General features: G+C 45.1%; 1 protein-coding gene across 1 annotated transcript in view; it reads left to right on the top strand.

The window, feature by feature from the left end:
* Nucleotides 1-20,970, top strand: part of LOC117523024 (sodium/potassium/calcium exchanger 3-like) — a 325,317-nt gene that overhangs the window by 118,136 nt on the left and 186,211 nt on the right. The window lies entirely within an intron of this gene.

Here is a 20,970-nt window from a genome sequence, read left to right as displayed (position 1 = left end):
AACTTCACTAAAAGACCCAGAATTTAGATAAAGTTGAGGCCGCGGCACGCTCCGTTTACTAATAAAACGAATTAAAAGAGTAAAAGCGCAGCCAGACTATACTATACTACAGACTATACTATAGACTATAACTATATTATGCCAGTATGCTGCCATACGAAGGGGAAAATAAGTGCATCTTAAGTCTGGACTTGAAAGTCTCCACAGAATCTGACTGTTTTACTGACGCAGGGAGATCATTCCACAGAACAGGGGCACGATAAGAGAAAGCTTTTTGACCTGCAGACGGCTTTCGGTGGCTTTTCAGTCGTGTGACTATCCGAGAAAATTGTGGATGACCTGGACATGCAAGAACATGTCCTGTGAGGCTTCATCACAGCGTTGCTTTGCGCCATGCGGCTCTGCCGCGACGTGCGGAATTCCTCCGCTCCTCTTTCCATGACAAAAACTCCTGTAACAGTGGAATGTGCCGTTCATTTCCAAACTGGACACTGTGTTGATCCGGGACGTCATCTGACTAACACAGAAATTGCGGAAGACGTGGACATCAGCACTTTTTCGGCACATTGAGACAGACGTGCGGAGGAATTCCGCGTGTCGGGACGTTTCCGCATGGCGCAAAGCAATGCCGTGTGTCACATGTCACGTGTCACATGTGCTTTGTTTGATCCCTCTCTCATCTGTGAAAAGCACAGGGCCAGTGGGCCAGTCAGCACAGGGCCCACTACAGGATGTTGGGCCCTCAGGCCACCCTCATGGGGTCTGTTTTAATTTTTGGTCAGAGGCATTCATATCAGTGGTCTAATGGTGGTCATTTTGTAGGGCTCTGGCAGAGCTCGTCCTGTTCCTCCTTGTACAACGGAGCAGCTATCGGTCCTGCTGATGGGTTAAGGACCTTCTACGGCCCTGTCCAGCACTAGAGTAACTGCCTTTTTCCTGGAATCTCCTCCATGCTTTTGAGACTGTGCTTGGAGTCACAGCAAACCTTCCGGCAATGCCTCGTATTGATGTGCCATCCTGGAGGAGTTGTCAGTGGCCTCCACCTGTAAAGCCATTCCTGTTTTGGGTGGTGTCTTATTGCCCCTTTAGTGCACCTGTTGTTAATTTCATTAACACCAAAGAAGCTGAAACTGATTAACTCCCCCCCCCCCCACCACCACTTAACTGATCATATCACATTAATATCACTTTGAGCAGATGGAATCACTTAATCAGTGAAATCACCTGGTGGAATCAGTGGCTGAAAAGAAAACCTGAACCCTCTTGGCCCTGTTGTAATTATCACTGTCACTGCAGAAGTGGACTAAATGGACTCAAAAATGCTTTTCAGATTTAGAACTTAGTAAAACATTTTCTGAACTGTGGAAAATGCTTTCATTCTCCTCACCACTTCTCTTCTGTGTGTTTTTCTTTTTTCCTACTTGAGTACTTTCAACTTGGGTTTGCCACAGCAGATCTTCAGTGGATCTGCATGTTGATTTGACACAGGTTTTACAATGGATGCCCCAGTCCAAATCCTTGATTTAAGAAGTAGATTGACTTACAGATATTTTCTTGTTCCTATAACAATAAATAGTTTGAAAATTCAGTTTTGAAAAAGATATCAAAAAACAAATTCGCGTTACCCTCAACAGTGAACAGACCGTTGTTACATTCTCAATGGGCATGCCTCAGTAGTTTGTAAATCTCACGTGGGCTCCCAACTCCACTGTCGGGACACATTTAAGGGACTTTGTCCACCCTTTTTTTTGTGGGGCAAATTACAGACCTTTGTTGCAGTGTTGTCCATTGCAGTGTTGTCCATTCGGGGTTTTCACATATCCCATAATCCCTTGCGCGCCAGAGAGTCACTGCAGTCAAAACAACATAGAGAATCCACATGATGACAATTGTAAATGAATATTATACTACAAAAATGTAATTTTTTTATGCTTTTCGTCATGTTAATAAGAGACTGCATGCATGATACCTTGAAAACTTGCTAAAACAATTATAACAAATAATCCGCTACATTTAATCTGCGTGGAATTTAATAAACGGAAACCAAATTTCAGACATATCATATATATTAGTCTGGAACAAAGAGGACAAACAGTGTTGTAAAGAACAATAATCAAGACGTTAAAGAGCAAACTTCACTTTCTCCCAGAACGACATGATTAGGAAGCGAGTGTAGCTCACAGCAGCTCTCGCTGAAAATAATGGAGCGACAGCCTGTGATTCTCGCATGTTTACATAAAACAAACGCATAACAACATCTATAAACCCAGAGAATATATTCATGAGAGTTTTAGGCACAATTTAAAAATAGTTTTATGTTGCAATGTTAATGCTGTTGTCTGTGTGCAGCAGTTAAAGTGCAGCATGATCAGAGTGTCTCAATGCAGTTCTCATTGTTACTGAGATCTCACAGCACGGTGACCTCTCCGGATTTTTGCGGGATTTGAAACCTGAAAAGCCTCAATAGATTCAGTCATGCCCGTGTAGTTACAGGGAGGATGCACAGCCACATTAAAATTCTTACTCACACATTATTCATAGTGTACTTTTCCAAAGGTTTGTGCCTGACAGCGCCAAGCTTTCGGCTGGCAGCTCACCATGCTGACAGAATGATCAGGGAAATCTAGAAAAATAGTATTTGGTTTTAAGCCTGTGTGAATGATGTTTGAAGCAGTTTTAAAGTTTACCCAGACAGCAAATAGATCCGGGCCAGATGTAGTCCAACATCTGGTACCAATCCTGAAAACAGATCCGGTCCAGACAGTTTTTGCACCCTGGCCCAGATCCGGCACGGCTCCGCTTTACAGTTCTGGAACAGATCCAGACCAGATCTGGACTGGATCCGCAAAACACCAACCGTTTACAGACCATATCTGGCACGGATCTGGGACAGATGTGGTCCGCATCACAGCACCGTGGCAGGAACATGGGGCATAACGATAAGCAATTTTATCTGCACTCGGTAGAAACTATCCATTAGCGGCTGTAAACTCTGTACTCTATAATCGTGATCGTCACTGAGGCTTTTTTAAATGCTTATTGCAAAGCGGTTTGTTTCTTTACGACAATCAAGTTTTATAAGTCCAGGGACACTGATCTGTGTGTTATAGATACAAATCAGTTTCCTCGGATCCACGGAACTTACCCCTGTAAAACTTGTTCCTTCCACGGTGCTGTGATGCGGTCCACATCTGCCCCAGATCCGTGCCAGATATGGTCTGTAAACGGTTGGTCTTTTGCGGATCCAGTTCAGATCTGGTCCGGATGTGTTCCAGAACTGTAAAGCGGAGCCGTGCCGGATCTGGGCCAGGGTGCAAAAACTGTCTGGACCAAATCGGTTTTCAGGATTGGTACCAGATGTAGGACTACATCCGGCCCGGATCTATTTGCTGTCTGGGTAGTTTTGACAAATTGTCAAATTTGTCTTTTTTTTGGTACTAGTTGCATAATCGATCACTTGATTGTTTTTGGTTTGAACACGCACGTCCATATACACGGTCACCCACTGCTGTTGCTATAGAAGAGCTGAATGAACAGAGCTTCCTGTGGTGAGGAGGAGTGGAGAGGGAGAGAAATCAGAGACATGTTGACTTTGAGATGAATGCTGATGAAAAACACCAAACTGCTCATAGGTAGAAATCCTTGCTCGGTCTCCTTGAGACCAAGCACTGCCGTTGCTCAGCTGCACACGTGTGTGTGTATTCCTGTGTGTCTACAAGCAGCTTCCTCTGCCTGCACCAAAACCCCTCGTGCAGTATATTTGTTTTCTCTGAGGGCCGAGTGCGTGCGTGTCTGCGTATGTTATGTGTTTCCCTGTGGCACGGAGTGTTTTCTATGTGGAATCCTGGGGCTTTACAAGGCTGACGTCCTGCCAAGCATTCTCTTGATCTCATTGTAAACACACCGCCCCCCTCTCTAAAGTGTGCACACACATGCGTGCGTGATACCCACGTGTGCACACTCATGCTTTGTGCGGTTTGGGCTTACAGTCAGGACAGATTGTGTAGTCTGTGTCAGAAATGGTTTGAATGAGTTATATTTAGACAACAAAGATTTTATAGGCTGTTTTTGTTTAATTGCACTTTGCCTCCTGAAACACTAATTACTTTCATTGGAATTATTTCTGCTTCTGTACATTAAAAGAGGTCTTCACTGCATTCTTCTCCTGTCTCTTTGTTTAGCATTTGTCTATTTAGCATTTGTTCTTTCTGGAGTATTTCGCTTCTCCACATTTTTCTTTCCATCTCTCAATTTATTTATATATATATTTGTAACAGACACGATTATTATATCGGTTTGAAGTTGGAGGGCATTATTAACATGCACGTTCTCAGACAGAAAGACTGAGTCCTGCACACATTTTTGGTTCAAGGTGCTGATGTGTACATCTAAGATATCTAATATATCTTGTCTCAACAAACATTTAATCCTGTTAAATAAAATGGACTGCATTTACAACCCCAATTCCAGTGAAGTTGGGACGTTGTGTAAAATGTAAATAAAACAAAGTACAATTTTCAATTCAATTTCAATTTATTTTCATTTATATAGCGCCAAATCACAACAGAGTTGCCTCAAAGCACTTCACACAGGTAAGGTCTAACCTTACCAACCCCCAGAGCAACAGTGGTAAGGAAAAACTCCCTCTGAGGAAGAAACCTCAAGCAGACCAGACTCAAAGGGGTGACCCTCTGCTTGGGCCATGCTATGAACATAAATTACAGAACAATTCATAGAACAATTCACGGACGAAGATACAAGAAATGCTATTGGCACACAGGACAGGAGGGTCGCCAACACAAATACAACTCCCATCTCTGGATGGAGCTGCACCTTAAACAGAGAGAAAAAACAGAATCGTGCATCAGAAAGACAAAAAATACTTTATAATTTGCCAGCATTAAACAACAAGGAAAACAGAAGAAATACTAAGGTGATCGCCGGCCACCAGCCCTAAACTTCACTAAAAGACCCAGAATTTAGGTAAAGTTGAGGCTGCGGTCTGCTCCAATTACTAATAAATGAATTAAAAGAGTAAAAAGCATAAAACAAAACTGTACCAGTATGCTAGCCATAAGAAAGGGAAAATAAGTGCGTCTTAAGTCTGGACTTGAAAATCTCCACAGAATATGACTGTTTTATTGATGCAGGAAGATCATTCCACAGAACAGGGGCACGATAAGAGAAAGCTCTGTGACCCGCAGACTTCTTATTCACCTTAGGAACACAAAGTAGGCCTGGACCCTGAGAACGTAAAGCCCGGGCCGGTACGTAAGGTTTAATTAGGTCATCTAGGTAGGGAGGTGCCAGTCCATGAATAATTTTATAGGTTAGTAGTAGAACCTTAAAATCTCCTCTCACTGGGACAGGAAGCCAGTGAAGGGATGCCAAAATGGGTGTAATGTGGTTGTACTTTCTGCTTCGTATCAAAAGTCTTCAAAAGCATTTTGAACCAGTTGGAGAGCCCTAATGCTAGACTGCGGTAAACCAGAAAATAGAACATTGCAGTAGTCCAATCTAGAAGAGATGAATGCATGGATCAGGGTCTCAGCATCAGCCATAGACAGGATGGGATGAATCTTCGCTATATTTCGCAGGTGGAAGAAAGCAGTCCTAGTAATATTTCTAATGTGGAGGCCAAAGGACAGCCAAGGATCAAAAATTACCCCAAGGTTCCTCACTTTGTCAGTGTGATGTACGACAAATAAGCCTAGGCTGAGTGTTAACTGGTCAAATTGATGCTGATGTCTCACTGGACCAAGAACCATTATTTCAGTCTTATCAGAGTTTAAAAGTAGGAAGTTTCTAGACATCCAACTTCTCATTGCTGCAAGGCAATCTTCTAAGGATTTTATGTGAACGAGATTACCAGCAGTTATCGGCATGTATAACTGAGTATCATCTGCATAGCAGTGAAAGGTAATCCCAAAACGCCACAGTATGTGCCCAAGGGGTGCTATATAAAGGGAGAAAAATAGGGGGCCTAAGACAGACCCCAGTGGAACCCCAAATTTCATGTCACTAAGGTTAGAGGTAGTGTTACTCTACAAAACACAGTGAGAACGACTGGTCAAGTATGACGTCAGCCATGCAAGGGCACTCCCAGTAATCCCAAAATGATGTTCCAGCGTATCAAGTAGAATATGATGATCCACTATGTCAAATGCAGCACTGAGATCTAACAGCAACACAACCGTAGTGGTGTCCGAATCCATTGTAAGCAGAAGATCAATCACCACTTTAGTGAGAGCCATCTCTGCGGAATGATATTTTCTAAAAGCAGACTGCAGTGGCTCAAAGAGATTATTCTCAGTAAGGTACCAGCTGCCGTGACACCACTTTTTCCAGAATTTTAGAGAAAAATCATAGATTTGATATTGGCCAATAGTTTTTCAATACACTAGGGTCAAGATTAGGTTTCTTAAGTAATGGTTTAATCACTGCAGATTTGGTCAGGGATTTGATCTCCTTTTATACCCAGTCATGAGTGTCCTCAGTTCCCAAACGCTTATTGAGTCTTGTTAGAAGGAAATGTGATGTAACACAATGGTAAACATACCACTGTCCCAGCTTTTTTGAAACATGTTGCAGGCATCTATTTCAAAATAAGCAAATATTTGCACAAAAACAATAAAGTTTATCAGTTTGAACATTAAATATCTTGTCTTTGTGGTGTATTCAGTTGAATATTGGTTGAAGAGGATTTGTAAATCATTATATTCTGTTTTTATTTACATTTTACATAACGTCCCAACTTCATTGGAATTGGGGTTGTATATAGCGCTTTTCCATCTGCATCAGATGCTCAAAGCGCTTTACACATCAATGCCTCACATTCACCCTGATGTGAGGCTGATGCCATGTAAGGCACCCACTACATACTGGGAGCAACTAGGGATTAAGGACCTTGCCCAAGTGTCCTTAGTGATTTTTCGGTCAGGCTAGGATTTGAACCGAGGATTCTCTGGTCTCAAACCCAACGTGTTAACCACTAGACCATCACCTCCCCTATGCTGTTCAATATATAAGCCTACTTGTTCCCAAAACAAAGGCAGAATTTAGCCAGAAGTGGTTTAGTAGATTTGCTTCACTGTGGTTTCTGCAGTGTTACACCAAACAAACAAACAAATGAAAACTCACTGTGAGGGTGATGGGTATCTTGCCAAAAGGTGAACAGGAGAGACTACCATGAGGAACGACAACCATGAAGAGGGACTGGGGGCACGGCCATTCACTATATTCATGACAAATTTGGAGGCAAAAAAGCACAATTTGCAACCAGCAAAGTTTTTTTTTTTGTGATTTTGTGTTCATCCTTCCTGTGACAGCTCCATAGGACTGCTATATGAAAACGTCTAAGAGTCTGCAATGATGATTTGCATGCTTTTTCACACCCTTAAAAAAAAAATCTAAATTTTGCACATTTTTTGTCATGATATCACCAGATGATGTCATAACTTAAAATCTTTGATATATTCTGGATCCTCTCATCGAGCCCTTTAATTTGTTGTATGCCATGACGTGTTTTATTCAAATATGAAATCAGACCTAGTTGTAGGTGATCTTTGACCTCAAGGTAAACCTTGAAGGTCAAGGGTGATCATGTTTCCCAAGTGATAGCTTATGGGGAAGGCCATTCACTATATTCATGCCAAATTTGGAGGCAAAAATTCAAAAATTGCAGCCAGGAAAGTTGATGGTTGGTGATTTTAGTGTTTGACCTTTGTGTGACCTTGACCTTTGAGCTAGACCTTGATCTTTTTGTTTGCTGAAAGGTATCTCCATAGGACTGCTACATGTGAACTTGCAAGAGTTTGCAGTGTAAACTGTGTACTCCACAGTTTAAAAAAAATGCAATTATTACAAAAACAAACAACTAACAGATCTTGCAAAAACTACATTTTTGACAAGATAAAAATGGCAGTGTCTTCAAATGGCTAATATTACAAGTTGCTGCATAACAGTGTTTGTTTCAGGTTAAAATGACTTAGGTTTCTATATTTTTACACCCACGGATGGTGTCATATGCAGGGTGTTGTTTTCAGTCCCGTCCATTAGTCTATGTGTGAGCATAATAACTAAAAGAGCTTTGATCTAATTTGGACCAAATTTTGTGCAGTGTTTGAGAGTCAACCAAGATTAAAGTGATCTGATTTGGAAAAAATGTATTTAAAAGTTGAAGTGTGCATGCCAAGGTCAAATTTGTTTATGTATAACGTATGTCATATTTAGATTGGCTATTCTGTGGAATTGCTTAAAGTTATGCCTGTAGTTACTGTTAAACACTACAATGAAGTCATATATCTCCTTTCTGTTGATCACATGATCTTTGACCTTGTAATCTTGAAAGGTCAAACTCAAGGTAGTACCTGTCGATGTCAATCACTTTGGAGCCAATATGGATTAGCAGAGATACAAAGTGGTTCACTTTTGGACAGAGCAGACTAAATGTCAAGGCTGCACAAAGCCATGTATTGTGGTTTCACTAAATTACAAAAAATGATTTACCTTACTTGTTGTCACACATGAAAGACACGGGTGTTGTTTTTTTCTGAATGACCATTCTTGGTTTTGTTAGTTTGTTTTGTCTCATTCCACCGTTAAATCTAAAATGAGTGGATCAGTTTTCGGTGGGCATCCTCGGGGCTTTTCTTTGTACGAGAGGAAATGAAAATAAGATGTATGCTGAAATGGACTCAGAATGTCTTTTGGGGTTAATGTCAATTTCTCGTGGTGATGTTGGTAAGCTTTCACAGCAACAGTTGTAGAAAATAGCCAAGGTCCTATTTTTAGTGATGCTCTTCACAGCCCTGCTGCAAAATACACACAATGGAGCTAAGGCACGTGACACAAATTCCCCAAAATAACGCTGCTCTTTTATGCTTTTACTTACATCAGCAGAATTCACTTTAACACCCATGTCAGTAGTTGAATTTAGAAAATTCAAAATTCCCATTTTGCTATATACCTTTTTTCTCAAGCCCTAAAAATGTTCCTCAGCGTTTTTCTGGAACAAAATGAGAGTTATCACATCTTCCTGACTGATGACAAACATTTCAGTGGAAGGACAGAAATGACTTGTTGAGAAAATACCATCCTCAGTGTGTCAAACTGTGATACAGACCTTACTGTGATTGCAGGAAATTTGAACATGTTTTTTCATCAGTTTGCAAGAGCTTAGCTCAGTGGATTTTCAGTATCTGCAGATATAGTTGTCAAACGCTTGTCAGTGTGACTAAACCTAACTTTACCCACACGCTAAGCACAACCACAACTAGAATGACAGCAAAACAAGAACAGTGCTACTTCAGAACAAAATCGCATTACAGAGCACATTACTATAACAGCCCAGAGGGGCAGTTTGCAGTACTACTTAAGTCCAAATTAATTTGACAAATCAACAGTGTCTGACAAGTTCTAATAACAAAATGGCAAATTTCACATTTTCTTATACTGGTCAGCCCTGAGGTGTTGAAAGTAAACATTGCTTAAAGTGGCAACAAAACACTCTCTCTGTTCATGTGTGTGACACAAAATCATTCCAGCAGTACATAGAAGATCAGTCGAAGAGACCAAATGCATCTAGTTGTTGCTGTGGTCACTGAGTAGCGTCCAAGTCTCACCATCATACTTTAAGACAAGAAGCACCATGACCAGAAAGACTAGAACCTTCATTTTCCTACAAAGATACTGGCATTGTCAAGTACCTATGACTCCAACCCATGACTCCAACCTCATGATTCTATAGCCCCTTCCCATCTCTTGATCTCACAAGCTGAAAACCCAGAGACATGAATGTTTCTGCCAAGATACGTGAATGGCTCTGGAGGCATGACATTTCCACCACATACGATACACTTCTAATGGTCAAGGCCAACAGCAAGTACAAACCCAGGCTCTCAGATTCTCAAGTGCTGCAACCAAGGTATTCATTTATTCCACGAAGATCACATCATCCACAAAGTTGAGGTCAGTAAACCCTTCATTGAAAACAAAGACAGAAAAAATTGGGTCGTCTCATATTCAGGGTCTAGACATTTATATATGCAGCACTAGGTGGTGCCAAATACCCAAGAAACAAGTGTGTGCCACAGGACTGAAGGACTGAAATCAGCCTGACCATCTAAGGTTGTATGGAAGCAGTTGGATAGAGTATAAGTGCTGGCGTTTTTTTTTTAACACCACACAATTGTTAGCTGTTTCTTGTTGTCACAGAAACAAATCGCCCTTGTAGTGCTTTTCTTTCTTAATGGAAACACTGGAATAAAGCACTCTGCAATGCCATGCTATTCTTTTTCTGCCAGGAAACAAGACATTCAATAAACATGGGGGGACTGTTTTTTGGGGGGACTGTTCGGTCAGTGACACTGGTACTGAGGAACTATTTGTCAGATGCGTTTATGTATTCCACAGACAACATCACTCTTCACTTGTGCTGGAGTTACATACATATGTTTGTAAAACAAGAGTGAACACGTGCTGGGCTGGAATAACTCAATTGCTTCTTGTGAGCATTGGGTATCTGGTCCAAAAGTGGTAAAGTGGGCCCCCAAAATAATAAAATGTTAATATAATTTGTGCATGAATGTTCTCAATGTTAATTTATTGCAATGGTTACATTAATTATAGGAGAATTCCAATGTTTTTGAGCCTGTTTTCAGTTGTTTTGGGTTACATATTTCACTCTGGATTAAAAAGATTTTAGTGAGTCTTGTATTTAGTTGTCTTGTATTTAGTTCATTGTTACAACTGAGGAGGTGAATGGGGTAATGAGAAAGCACTGCAGTAAAATGCATCTCCAGCCACTGAAAATGCAAAAATATCATAGGTGACAGGAAGAATTTAGCATCTTTGATGTGGGTGTGCACATGTGCATATTTACCTCTGTCAGTGTAAAGAAAGTGTTTTAAAAACCAATGATTAGGAAGGCAACGGCATACCTCAGCATTCTCCAGCAGCCCAGTAAAGTCCACAGGGAGGCATTAAGGAACATTAATTTTTTAATCAATGACGAAGAAGTGAAGTCTATTTTCACACTCATTACAAATACTTAAATAATTTTCAAAAAAGGAGACACCAGGTTAAAATTCTTGAAAGCCTACATCTATGATCTGTTATGTATCATGTGTTGCTAGTATTTTCATTTTTCATACTGAGTGTGTGTGCACGTGCATCATGTGCGTACTTCCAAAAAAAAAAAAAAAAAAAAAAAAGGAAAGTCCTTCTAAGGTCAAACATCAAAACCCAACAGGTGCACGGATATCCAGCCATGATTACATGCTGCGAGTTGGAGTGGGTTGGATTAGAGACAATCATATTTGCAGTTGTTGACTTTCTCTGCTCTGCTTATGTACCGCAAACAATGAAGCCTGTCTCATTAGAATTCATGTGTGTACACACACCATGGCAGCAATAACCTCTACCTGTGTGTTTCCTCAATTACTCACATCTAATTTATCCTCATTCCATCAGCTGCAGCATCAGAGATAGATTTAGAGGTCCACGGTATATCTGGTCCAGTTTCCTCAGCAGTTTTATCAATAACACTTTGGCATACACTGACTTCTATAAAATCCTAATTAACCAGAAATAATGTTGTTATAATTTAATTTTACCACACTTAGACAAATTAATCACAGTTTGAAGGGTTATGCTCTTTTGCTCCCTGTTTTTTTTTTTTCACTGCTTTCTCAATTAATTCAGAATAAGCCGGGGTGGCAGCAAGCACCGTACAAACAGTTAATTCCTGTTTTGACAGTTCAGTTTTTGTTGTCATTTTTGAAGCAATGGACATTGAAAAACATCTACAATAGAATGTTGTTCCAAGAGTACAAGTGAGATGCCAGCGAAATCAGTTGTGTGCAGTATGATGATCATGGGAGCAAAATGCAGTTGGTACATTATCATGAAAATGACTAAACAATGTTAGGTTAGGCTTCCTATCAAATTTCGTATTGATTTTAAAATTGTGGTTTTGACTTTTAGAGCCTTGCATGGTCAGGCCCCCAAATATGTGTTGGATATGTTGAGCCCCTACATCTCTGGTCACTCTCTTCGTTCCTCGGAGCAGCACCTCCTCATGGTTCCAAGAACTTGCTTTAAAACCAGAGGAGACTTGTCCTTTCAAGTTGTGGCTCCTAAACTTTGGAATAATCTCCCTCTGTCCCTTCGTGCAGCCGTCTCTGTGGATTCTTTTAAAAGGCAGCTAAAGACATTTTTGTTTGGTCAAGCTTTTAGTTGATTGTTCTCTCTCACTGTTTATTTATTTATCTTTTAACATGGTTGTGTATTTCTGTTTTACCTTTTGTGAAGCACTTTGTGATTTTATTCTGTGAAAGGTGCTATATAAATAAAGCTTCTTCTTCTTCTTCTTCTTCTTCTTCTTCTTCTAGGTGACACAATATTTGTATCACCCAATATTTTTCAATGCAATTTTACAGTAACAGTACAAATTAGGTTTTAAAATATAGCCAGAATATTTCTGCTGCAATGCTATTGTTATCTAGTCCTCTTTTCAATGCGTCATGTTTTTTATGCCGTGCGCTGCGCTTGCGCCGGGAGGCGGGGTGTATAGTATCCGGGTTGTCCGTCCGTCTGTTCGTCTGTCTGTCTGTCCGCAATTCGCTCGCCACATCGTAGCTCGGCACCTACTGCTCACAGAAACTTCATATTTAGTGGGTACATGCCTTGGAGGAGTACTTAGCATGGGTTTGAAGGCCAGTGACCTTGACCTACTTTTGAAGGTCACCAGTGGTCACAACTGTCAAATCCTTCGTCGCAACGTAGCTCAGCACCTATTGCTCGCAGAAACGTCATATTTGGTGGGTACGTGCCTTGGAGGAGTATTTCGCATGGGTTCAAAGGCCAGTGACCTTGACCTACTTTTGAAGGTCACCAATGGCCACAACTGTCATATCGTTTGCCGCAACGTAGCTCGGCACCCATTGCTCGCAGAAACTTCATATTTGGTGGGTACATGCTTTGGAGGAGAACTTCGCATGGGTTTGAAGGCCGGTGACCTTGACCTACTTTCCAAGGTCACCAATGGTCACAACTGCCAAATCCTTTGCCGCAACGTAGCTCAGCACCTGTTGCTCACAGAAACTTCATATTTGATGGGTACATACCTTGGAGGAGTACTTCGCATGGGTTCGAAGGTCAGTAGCCTTGACCTACTTTTCAGGGTCACCAATGGTCACAACTGTCAAATCCGTGGCCTGAAATTTGTTCACCGCAATGTACCTCGACACCTATTGCTTGCAAAAACTTCATATTTGGTGGGTACATGCCTTGGAGGAGTACTTTGCATGAGTTCGAAGGCCGGTGACCTTGACCTACTTTTAAAAAATTACCAATAGTTGCATTTGTTTGAAGGCTACTGACTTTTTATGGTCACTGTTGGCCACATCCTCTAAATAAATATAATTCAATCTCCAATTTTTCCACTGGGTATCCCAGTTTACATCAAACACATGAGGGTTCAACCAAATATCTACCCCTCACATGTACATATTACTGCATTTTACATGGAAAATAGCATTGTGCGCGGGGCATTTCATGACGAATGTGTGTAGTTTTTTTTTTTTTTACATTTCCACGTTCAAGGTCATATGTCATAATTTCAGATGGAATTGTCATTACATAAAGCTCTACTCCCAACAACTAGGAAAATAGCTGCATTTGTACTGAAAACGTCTGTAGGCCTTCTTTTTTTCTGCATGGAAAATTGATCAGGAATTAAGAAGGGAAACAAAAATGAATTGAACCAATAGGCAAAATAAATAATGGTATTGATACAGTTTCACCAATCCCATCCCTTAGCAAACATAAATGACAGAATTCTTATTCAGCTGACTGCAGTCAAACCTTATATCATGCAATCTGGTTTTTCAAGGTCATCTGTTGTGAAAAGTGTAGGAACACGGACCCACAACAGGGGGCGCAAATGAACGGACAATGGAATAAGCCAAATTTAATGTTGTGAATGTGCGCAACAGACAACACAATTGAGATCACCAGTCAAATAAGTTACGGTGGTGTGTGTCGAGAATAGGAGACGCCCATCCAGAAAAGAGCCGGATCCCACACGCCTTCCACTCCACCGGACCTGAAGCAATCCTGGAGCCGCCAAGCACTGGGTCCCCAAGTGGCCACTGCCTCCGGCTGTCAGATCCGGTACTGCTGGCAGGAAGAACAGACAGGTGATGGTGGGTGTATGAACACCCAGCAAACAGTTCAACACAAAGGTGGAAAGCACCTCCACCTCTCAATCACGGAGTTTGTACAGATCCTGAAGTAACACTTAACAGTCTGCAAACTCAGAATATTGTCAGTAAGTACAGAAGTAAAAACGTTACTACTGTATGTAACCAAAGGCTGAGACGTTTACTTATCGGTAGACGATTTCTCGGCAGTGAGGTGAAGATGCTGCCCGGCTCTTATGGAGGTGTGGATGATGATGATGAGTGACAGCTAGTGTTGTTGATGAGTGACAGCTGCCACTCCCGGTGCTCCGGTGCCCTCACGTGCCTGAAGCCCGCACTTCAGGCAGGACGCCCTCTGGTGGTGGGCCAGCAGTACCTCCTCTTCAGCGGCCCACACAACAGGACCCCCCCCTCAACGGGCGCCTCCTGGTGCCCGACCAGGTTTGTCCGGATGTCGGTGGTAGAAGTCGGCCAGGAGGGCCGGGTCCAGGATGAAGCTCCTCTTCACCCAGGAGCACTCTTCGGGTCCATAACCCTCCCAGTCCACCAGATACTGGAATCCCCGGCCCTTACGACGGACGTCCAGGAGCCGGAGAACTGTCCACGCAGGCTCCCCGTCGATGATCCGGGCAGGAGGCGGCGCCGGTCCGGGGGCACAGAGGGAAGAGGTGTGGTGAGGCTTGACCCGGGAGACATGGAATACTGGATGGATCCGCAGTGAAGCTGGCAGCCTCAGCTTCACCACGGCAGGACTGAGGACCTTGATGATGGGGAAAGGGCCAATGTACCGATCCTTCAGCTTGTGAGATTCCACCTGTAATGGGATGTCCTTTGTTGACAGCCAAACCTCCTGCCCGGGCTGGTATGCAGGGGCCGGGGACTGCCGGCGGTCTGCATGGGCCTTGGCCCTCGTCCGGGCTTTGAGCAGGGCAGAGCGGGCAGAGCGCCACACCCGACGGCACCGCCTCATATGGGCCTGGACCGAGGGCACCCCGACCTCTCCCTCCACTAGCGGGAACAATGGGGGCTGGTACCCCAAACACACCTCAAACGGGGAGAGGCCGGTGGCAGACGAGACTTGACTGTTGTGTGCGTACTCGATCCAGGCCAGATGGTTGCTCCAGGCCGTCAGGTGCACCGAGGTCACACAGCGAAGGGCCTGTTCCAACTCCTGGTTGGCCCGCTCTACCTGTCCATTGGTCTGGGGATGGTACCCGGACGAGAGGCTCATGGAGGCCCCCAGCTCTCTACAGAAACTCCTCCAGACCTGCGAGGAGAACTGGGGACCACGGTCAGAGATGACATCGGATGGAATCCCATGCAGACGCACGACGTGGTGGACCACGAGGTCTGCAGTCTCCTGGGCCATCGGGAGCTTCGGGAGGGCCACGAAGTGGGCCGCCTTGGAGAACTGGTCCACTATCGTGAGGATGGTGGTCATGCCCTGGGATGGCGGGAGGTCCGTGACGGAGTCCAGGCCGATGTGGGACCAGGGGCGGTGGGGCACAGGTAACGGTTGGAGGAGACCCTGCGCCCGTTGGTGGTCTGCCTTTCCCCTGGCACAGGTGGTGCAGGCCTGGACATACTCCCGGACATCGGCTTCCATGGACGCCCACCAGAAGCGCTGCCTGACCACTGCCACGGTTCTTTGCAGCCCTGGGTGACAGGAGAGCTTGGACCCATGACAGAAGTCCAGGACAGCAGCTCTGGCTTCTGGTGGGACGTAGAGTCTGTTCCTAGTGCCGGTCCCCGGGTCCGGGTTCCGTGTCAGGGCCTCCCGGATGGTCTTCTCCACGTCCCAGGTGAGGGCTGCCACGATAGTGGACTCGGGGATGATAGGTTCCGGTGGATCTGACAGCTCGACCTTGACCTCCTCTTCATGGACCCGGGACAGGGCGTCAGATTGCTGGTTCTTAGTCCCGGGACGGTAGGTAATCCGGAAGTCAAATCGCCCAAAGAACAGTGACCAGCGGGCTTGCCTGGGGTCCAGACGCTTGTACTCCAGGTTCCGATGGTCCGTGAAAACCGTAAATGGTACTGCAGCTCCCTCCAACAGGTGTCTCCACTCCTCAAGAGCCTCTTTCACCGCAAGAAGTTCCCGATTGCCGACGTCATAGTTCCGCTCCGCCAGGGTCAACCTGCGGGAAAAATAGGCACATGGATGGAGAACCTTGTCTGACTCTCCGCTCTGGGACAGCACGGCTCCTATCCCTGTGTCAGAGGCATCCACTTCAACAACAAACTGGCGATGGGGATCGGGCTGCACCAGAACGGGTGCAGACGAGAACCGACGTTTCAACTCCCTAAACGCGGCTTCACACTGATCCGACCAGGTGAAGGGGACTTTAGTGGAGGTCAGGGCCGTCAGGGGGCCAACTACCTGGCTATAACCCTTAATAAACCTCCGGTAGAAATTAGCAAAGCTGAGGAACTGTTGCAGCTTCCTACGGCTCGTCGGTTGGGGCCAATACCTCACCGCCGCAACCTTGGCCGGATCGGGTGCGACAGAGTTGGAGGAGATGATGAACCCCAGGAAGGACAAAGAAGTACGGTGGAACTCGCACTTCTCGCCCTTCACAAACAACCCGTTCTCCAACAACCACTGCAGGACCTGATGTACATGCTGGACATGGGTCTCAGGATCCGGGGAGAAGATGAGGATGTCGTCCAGGTATACGAAGACGAACCGGTGCAGGAAGTCCCGCACGACGTCATTAACCAATGCCTGGAACGTCGCGGGCGCATTGGTGAGGCCGAACGGCATGACCAGGTACTCAAAGTGACCTAACGGGGTGTTGAATGCCGTCTTCCACTCGTCTCCCTTCTGGATACGAACCAGGTGGTACGCATTTCTAAGATCCAATTTGGTAAAAATTTGGGCTCCATGCAGGGGCGTGAACACAGAATCTAACAGAGGCAGCGGGTATCGATTATGAACTGTGACTTCGTTCAGTTCCCTGTAGTCAATGCATGGACGGAGTCCGTCGTCTTTCTTGCCCACAAAAAAGAAACTTGCACCCATCGGGGAGGTGGTGTTCCGGATCAACCCGGCAGCTAAGGAGTCCCGGATGTAGGTCTCCATTGATTCGTGCTCAGGACGTGAGAGGTTGTACAGCCTGCTGGACGGGTACTCAGCGCCTGGGATCAAATCAATGGCACAATTGTACGGACGGTGCGGGGAAGACTAAGTGCCAGATCTTTGCTGAAGACGTCAGCAAGATCATGGTACTCCTCAGGCACCGCTGACAGATTGGGGGGGACTTTAACCTCCTCATTAGCTGTCACACCGGGTGGAACTGAGGATCCTAAACATTCCCGGTGGCAGGTGTCGCTCCACTGCATCACTACCCCAGACGGCCAATCAATCCAGGGGTTGTGCTTTAATATCCATGGAAACCCCAAAATCACTTGGGAGGTAGAAGGTGTTACATAAAACACAATCTCCTCCCTGTGATTTCCAGACACCACCAATGTCACTGGTTATGTCTGATGTGTGATTAATGGGAGAAGGGTGCCATCTAGTGCCCGTACCTTCAGTGGGGAAGGTAGTGCCACTAGAGGGAGCCCTACCTCCCTAGCCCATCTGCTGTCCAGCAGATTCCCTTCAGACCCCGTGTCCACCAGTGCTGGGGCGTGAAGGGTAAGATCCCCACAAAGGATCGTTACTGGGATGCGTGCTGATCTACGGACTTTTCCCGCGTGGATGTTATGACCCACCCTTAACCCAGTCTCTAAGGGCGGGCGTTGAAGTTTAACCATTTGGGGCAGTTTCTTTGTATGTGCTCATCAGAGCCACAGAAAAACACTCCCCGCGAGCCAGCCTCCGTTGTCTGTCATGTGATTTTACTTTGGCCCTGCTCGTGTCCATAGCTTCGTCGGCAGGGGGAGCTGTGGTTCTACGGGGCTCTCTGACTGTGGAGCATGGAGACGGCAGCACCCTTTCAGACCCAGAAGGAAGAGGGACGGCTCGTGCCCGGCCACGCCCTTCGCCCCGCTCCCGACGGTGTTCTTCTAACTGGTTGTCTAACCGTATAACCAGGTCAACAAGCCCGTCAAAATCCCGCGGCTCATCCTTAGCCAGCAGGTGCTCCTTCAGGACCGGAGACAATCCGTTTACGAAGGCGGCGCGGAGTGCAACGTTATTCCAGCCGGCCCTCGCAGCCGCGATGCGGAAGTCGACGGGGTACTCGGCTGCACTCCGACGTCCCTGTCTCATAGACAGCAGCACAGTCGAAGCAGTCTCGCCTCTATTGGGATGATCAAACACTTGTTTAAACTCCCTCACAAACCCAGTATATGGTGTTAGGAGCCATGAGTTTTGCTCCCAGAGCGCCATAGCCCAGGCGCGTGCCTCTCCTCGAAGCAAATTGATGACATAAGCCACCCGGCTGGCATCTGACGCGTACATGACGGGACGTTGTGCAAAGACGAGCGAGCACTGCATTAAGAAGTCCGCGCACGTCTCGACACAACCTCCGTACGGTTCCGGTGGGCTTATGTATGCTTCAGGGGATGGGGGGTCGTTCGTTGAATCACCACTGGAACGTCTGTATTTTGTGCTCGGTCGGCTGGAGGAGGCGCTGCAGCAGCGCTTGGAGTGCGCGCTTCCACCTGGGCGGTGAGAGCCTCCATCCTCCGATTGAGTATGACATTCTGCTCGGTTACTAAATCCAACCGAGCAGTGAAGGCGGTTAAGATTTGCTGCAGCTCTCCTAACACGCCTCCTGCCGACGCCTGTGCACCCTGTGTTTCCATTGGCGGTTCAAGCGATGGTTGACGCACCTCGGGATCCATGACGCTGGCCGAGAAATCCTGTTGTGAAAAGTGTAGGAACACGGACCCACAACAGGGGACGCAAATGAACGGACAATGTAATAAGCCAAATATAACAATTTAATGTTGTGAATGTGCACAACAGAGCAACAGACAACACAGTTGAGATCACCAGTCAAATAAGTTATGGTGGTGTGTGAGCAGGCTCGAGGATAGGAGACGCCCATCCAGAAAAGAGCCGGATCCCACACGCCTTCCACTCCACCGGACCTGAAGCAATCCTGGAGCCGCCAAGCACTGGGTCCCCAGGTGGCCACTGCTTCCTGCTGTCAGATCGGGTACTGCTGGCAGGAAGAACAGACAGGTGATGGTGGGTGTATGAACACCCAGCAAACAGTTCAACACAAAGGTGGAAAGCACCTCCACCTCTCAATCACGGAGTTTGTACAGATCCTGAAGTAACACTTAACAGTCTGCAAACTCAGAATAATGTCAGTAAGTACAGAAGTAAAAACATTACTACTGTATGTAACCAAAGGCTGAGACGTTTACTTATCGGTAGACGAATTCTCGGCAGTGAGGTGAAGATGCTGCCCGGCTCTTATGGAGGTGTGGATGATGATGATGAGTGACAGCTGCCACTCCCGGTGCTCCGGTGCCCTCACGTGCCTGAAGCCCGCACTTCAGGCAGGACGCCCTCTGGTGGTGGGCCAGCAGTACCTCCTCTTCAGCGGCCCACACAACAGTCATCACTTTTAGGGTCATGCAAAACAAATCTTTGTGTTTGTGTAGTTATGAATTGTTGAATGTATTATTATTATTATTATTATTTTATGTTTGCTTAATATTTTTAATTATGCAACCCCAATTCCAAGGTGGGGGCATTGTGTAAAATGTAAATAAAAACAGAATAGAATGATTTGCAAATCCTTTCCAACCTATATTCAATTGAATACACCACAAAGACAAAGATATTTAATGTTCAAACTGATAAACTTTATTGTTTTTGTGCAAATATTTGCTCATTTTGAAATGGATGCCTGCAACACGTTTCAAAAAAGCTGGGACAGTGGTATGTTTACCACTGTGTTACATCACCTTTCCTTCTAACAACACTCAATAAGCATTTGGGAACTGAGGACACTAATTGTTGAAGCTTTGTAGGTGGAACTCTTTCCCATTCTTGCTTGATGTACGACTTCAGTTGTTCAACAGTCCGGGGTCTCCGTTGTCGTATTTTGCGCTTCATAATGTGCCACATATTTTCAATGGGCGACAGGTCTGGACTGCAGGCAGGCCAATCTAGTATCCGCACTCTTTTACTACGAAGCCACGCTGTTGTAACATGTACAGAATGTGGCTTGGCATTGTCTTGCTGAAATAAGCAGGGACGTCCCTGAAAAAGATGTTGCTTGGATGGCAGCATGTTGCTCCAAAACCTGCATTTATCATTCAGCATTGATGATGCCATGGGCACTAACACACCCCATACCATCACAGGTGCTGGCTTTTGAACTTTGCGCTGTTAACATTCTGGATGGTCTTTTTCCTCTTTTGTTTGGAGGACACGACGTCCATGATTTCCAAAAACAATTTGAAATGTGGACTTATCAGACCACAGCACACTTTTCCACTTTGCGTCTGTCCATTTCAAATGACCTCGGGCCCAGAGAAGGAGGCGGCGTTTGTGGATGTTGTTGTTGTATGGTTTTCGCTTTGCATGGTAGAGTTTTAACTTGCACTTGTAGATGTAGTGACGAACTGTGTTAACTGACAATGGTTTTCTTAAGTGTTCCTGAGCCCACGCGGTAAGATCCTTTACACAGTGATGTAGGTTTTTAATGCACTGCCATCTGAGGGCTCAAAGGTCACGGGCATTCACTGTTGGTTTTCATCCTTGCTGCTTACATGTAGAAAGTTCTCCAGATTCTCTGAATTTTCTGATTATATTATGGACTGTAGATGATGGAATCCCTAAATTCCTTGCAATTGA

This window comes from Thalassophryne amazonica, chromosome 13 (genome assembly GCF_902500255.1).
Source record: "Thalassophryne amazonica chromosome 13, fThaAma1.1, whole genome shotgun sequence".
In the NCBI taxonomy this organism is placed as follows: domain Eukaryota; kingdom Metazoa; phylum Chordata; class Actinopteri; order Batrachoidiformes; family Batrachoididae; genus Thalassophryne; species Thalassophryne amazonica.
This window is presented reverse-complemented; position numbering and strand designations above follow the sequence as displayed.